The sequence below is a fragment of the Electrophorus electricus genome (genome assembly GCF_013358815.1).
Source record: "Electrophorus electricus isolate fEleEle1 chromosome 5 unlocalized genomic scaffold, fEleEle1.pri SUPER_5_unloc_2, whole genome shotgun sequence".
Taxonomy (NCBI): domain Eukaryota; kingdom Metazoa; phylum Chordata; class Actinopteri; order Gymnotiformes; family Gymnotidae; genus Electrophorus; species Electrophorus electricus.
Window position 1 is genome coordinate 1 of NW_023336126.1, and position 4,970 is coordinate 4,970.

General features: G+C 41.3%; 1 pseudogene; it reads right to left on the reverse strand.

The window, feature by feature from the left end:
* Nucleotides 1–757: 757 nt before the first annotated feature.
* On the reverse strand, nt 758–4,739 carry LOC118240889 (annotated as a pseudogene).
* Between the last annotated feature and the right edge of the window lie 231 nt (nt 4,740–4,970).

A 4,970-nucleotide genomic window follows, 5' to 3' on the forward strand; every position in this document is an offset into this window, starting at 1 on the left:
ATTTTGCAAAAGTAAAAATCACTCATCTTAAGGATAGAACCAAGCTATCTGTAACTTATTTTATTCGTATTAGAGGGCAACCGCTATAAGATTTTCAATGGCTGATGGCAATATTTAGAGAGTAGGGAGGCAGATGGGCAATATATAATACTGGTATAACTTTCTGCACCTTATAAAATACAACAATTTAATATTAACAACAAATGCGACCAAAAATTGCAGAATTTAAATGAACATTTAACACTGTTATTGTCTGCATTATCTCTGTTGTAGATCTGCACTCTGTAGTGCACTGATTAAAAAAAAATGTAGCAACTAAATTAGAAAAAAAATGCAACAATTTCCAAAGGCAATTCTTAAACTAACTTTGCCACAGGGGTGAAGGGTGGAGAGGGGGCGATCAGCTAAAGCCGACCGTCACAAAATGGCATTAATCAGTTGATTAATTAGTCGACCACTAATTTGTAACATTATTATTATTGCTATTGCAAAGTGGCCTTAACAGTGAGAAACGTACTACATAAATTAATGATCATATTCCTCACTGAATACCCACATTTGGGAGCCTGTTAGGCGTAGGTATTCGGCATTATGCAACACATCCCTGCCGATACTTATAATAGTGAATGCTTATGAAAAACAATTGCAGACAAAGAGTAATTGCTTAGAAAAACGATTTGTAAACCCCCCCAGCCACCCACCATCCTCAGAAACAGCCATCAGAATGAACACCACTTTGTTTTCCCCAGAGGTATGCTCAATAAGTCTGAGTGTGAGAGATAAAACCTACCTTGATCTTACAGTCCATAGAGCAGGAGAGAAGCAGGTGGCCAGACCCAGGAAACAACTGAATGGCGCTGACACCCTACGAGTGGAAGGTGGAGTTGAGAGGAGATGAGCCAACTGTGTGTGTGCACTTCATGTGCAATTAAACACCACCTGCTTTCAAGAGCCATTTACAAGGGCCACGAGGTTAGCTTCTACTCTTTCGCACACTGGCGTCGTGGCCCACAAATGTAATGTTCAGTGCTGCCTTAATTGAGAGCTGCGTCCTGATTATTCTGTGGCTGCGTGGATAAACTAAAACGAGAGTGTTTTCAAGGAACGAATGACTGCACCCAGTGCTGACCACATTTCCCACCGTTAATAGAATGAGCCTGGACTGATGCCTTTTACACCATAACGAACAGTGGAGAAGTGGTAACAGAAGCATCAGGCTTCGACACCGGTACTGAAGTGCTCTACTAACTTCAGTAACACCCTGACCGGTTTTCTGTACATATTGTATGTAAAATGGGGGCATTTCAACAGCAAGCTCACTTTGCTAGCTTAAGTGCAAACACTTTTGATTTCACACAGACATAACTGACATCACACAATGTGTTCACATTCAAAGTTTAGATGCCAATATGATGTGACTCCAACAGACATCAACAGCGCCAAGGTTCTGGACTTGGGATTGGCACTGGGAACAGAAAAGAATGTGGGGGAGCTGATCTCAAATCAACATTCTGACACTTGCTAAAATAAAGGAAGTGCTCTGAGGCTGACACACAGATGAAGAGATGAAGAAAGAAGGAAGAAAGGGATAGAAGAAAGGAGGAGCAAGAAAAGAAGGAGAGAGACGGGTATGTTGACCTCCAGTGCTCCAGAAAACATCGTGAGTGAATATCAGACCAGGCTAAGGAGTTCACAAGTCTAAACGGCAAACACCAATCACGTTGAAAGCAGACATTATGTGAGACAGAGTAAATCTAATCCTAATCAAGACTTGAGCCAATTCATTAACTGCAAAATTAAAACCAAAATTATGTTTGTGTTTCTCTCACTGGCTGATGCTTTAGAACACTGCAAGTTACAAACGGCAGTATTTTTCATATGAACGTCCCAACCACTGCATACGTCCAGGGCCCTCTAATTGTAGCTGATAGCCCTGGTGAACGTACTCTGTGTTCTAACAAATCACAGCTACTCAAACTTCCTGACCAATCACAGACATGCATTCTAACTTTGTAATGTAATACACTACTTACAGTTCATTTAAATTAATACTTGTGACCACAGTACCACTCTAAGATAAATCTACAAACCAATTACATTATAGTATATTGATTGAATATACAATTTCTTTCCCTTTTTTAAAAATAGTTTATAAAGCACCCTTGGCTAGAAAGGTCCAATATAAATGTAACATAATGATTTCATAGAGACTAAACTGAAAACAGGATGTATTCCAGCTCAAGTATTAGTGCAATCTCTATTCAAAATAGCTGAAATTAATATTTTGTTCATATTGTGCCACTTCGTAAAAACACTTCCATTCAAAAATGGTACCATGTAGGCAAGTAATTTCTCCGGATATTTTCCACCAAGCATAAAAGCATCCTCCTCTGTAATGCATTTCCCTTTCGCTCTCTCACTCCCAAATACATGAACAAAACTAATTTGTCATTCCATCATCATTATGCACTAGATATCATTATGCATTAGATAATTAATCAGAGTCGGTCTACTCTCACTACATTCCACTCATAAAAGCAGATGCGCACGCATGTGAACATGCGCGCACATGTGAATGCACAAGAACACACACACGCCTCCTCACCTTGGTGTGCCCGGTCCAGACGTGCAGCTGCTTCTTGGGCAGGTAACATTTGTCGGGTATTTCCGCCAAGCGCAGGTTAATGCCCACGTCCTGCGGGACGTGCAGGTAAGAGCGGCCCGGGTAGTCATACGCGTCTTTGACTGTGGAGCAAAGACACATCAAAGGGTGAGGAAAGAGGCTTTTAGCCATTTCAACAAAAAGAAAATCAGAGAAACTTGAGAGGGATTATGGTAGTCCTGCTAGCTTTAAGAAAGTAACGGGAGCTGAACAAATTCATGCTGTGGACAAAAGTAAATCTGACTCTGTGAAGCGTAATGGGTTGGAACAGCTGCCATGTGTCTTACCGTGTAGAATGGTTTTCTCCTCAGCAAAGGCCTCTTCCTCATTCTTGCCTCTTTTCTGCCTCTTTGCCGTGATTTCGTCCAGCTCCTTCTGCTCCTCCTATCAAACAGAATATGACAGAGTGGGATCCTCAAAGTGCAATTGAAGTAAATGATATATAAACGCGCTGCCTAGGCTAAACCTAGCCTTTATGTTGTGAAGTAACGGCTAACAAATTTGGAGTAGACAGCCTGCCACAAGGTGCAAAGCAAGCAAATATAAAAACAAAAACAAACAAAAAAAACCCAAGTGATTATCATAGAGTATAAGGAACCCATGTGGGCAAACTCTGACCTCTGAAGGTTTGGCCACGTCCTTCTCATCCTGATACTTGGCCCAGGGCCCCAAGAAGCTGTCGATCTCTGATGCGTCTCCCCCTTTCACACGCTTCCTCTTCTCCTTCTTTAGGCCCGACTCAAACACGGTCATCCCTGTGGAGAACAGATGTGCACAGCTGCAAAGAACTGTCCAAGCAGCAACAGGGAAGGTGGGATGGGGTGGTTGTAGCTTCAGGCAGACCCACAACCAATTGCAACCAATGAGCAGAGAAAAACCAGATCATGTCTAGTACCTTTCTTTTTCTCTGCTTCCTCCACTGCTCCTATGTAGCTGCTCGATGAGACTTGACTGCTGTCCACAGATGGTCTAACGCATACCCTATTAAAATATAGTGAACATCTCGTGCTCAGAAATAAAGATTTAAACTAAGTATGAATATTTCATAATACTCAATATAACTGGTGTGGTGAGAATACTGACAACACTGGCTATTGCACCATGATCAAATCATTCTGAGACACAAATTCTCTTTAGTAAATGTAAAAGATGCATGTCCCTTACCGAAAGTGGAAAACGTCCTTCTTTGTTGTTCAAACATGAAATCGTTGACATGGGCGGGCTCAGCATATCCAGAAAGCATGTTCCTTGGCGCAGCCATTTGCTGCGTTTTGAATGGATTAACTGCTCCAAACTACAACACACAGAGGACGGGGCTTTACGTTAAACAAAACACTGAAATGGTTCCTTTACCACATATAAACTCTCTTGACCGTGACCTTACCTCGGGTGCAAACATGGTTTCGTAAGTAGGGTTGTAGAGGAGCTCTTTGAGTGAGGGATCAATGTGTGTGCCCGTCTCAACATCTTCCTGCAATACAGCAACACGAACACATAGTAAATTAACAGTCTAGATGGCCAACGAACGCTGGTTATTTAAGAAGTCAGGAAATAACGAAGCTAGGCAACATTAATGAAGGATATTATTAAGATAGCCACCTAGCTAGCTACTTTGCAAGCTATTTACACATTGTGTTACTTCATATTCTTAGTTACGCTAGCGTTGTTGTCTTTTAGGCGGCACACCACACTTCATGTCACCGTATATGAGTCCTATATAAAGGTTTTAAACATAACCACACGAAGAAACTCGCGTCAAATAAAATTTATCTAGGTAGCGTTAACTAGCTGACCAAGTTATTTAGCTAGGTTAGCTAACTAGCTAATCGAGCTACCGTTAGCGAGTAAGCTAGTTAGCGTTAGCTACCCAGACATGCTAGCCGACATGTACCATACCTTGACGGCGACCTCAGGTGCTGAATTAAGAACAGATAAACTCGTCTTTCTTACAGATTTTAAAGGCTGAAGATGTGAGACTGCGTCTGGGTCTACTTTCTCGGGACTTGTATTGGGCTGATTCATTTTCTGATTCTGAATCACTCCCGTATGCAGCGAGACAACCTGCCACTATCGGCATCTTGAATGTTGTTGGTGTTCGTCACGAACATTAATATCATTCATTAATGTTGCCTAGCTTCGTTATTTCCTGACTTTTGATTTTGAACTTTGAAGAATACATCAGCTTTGATTAAATGATTGAATGTGATTTAGTAATTCAAAAGAATTCTGTTTTCACTTCTGTTCAAACTTCTGTACTGCCTCTAAGTAGAAAACATAAAGGAATTCACTTACTCTAGTTAGTACACTG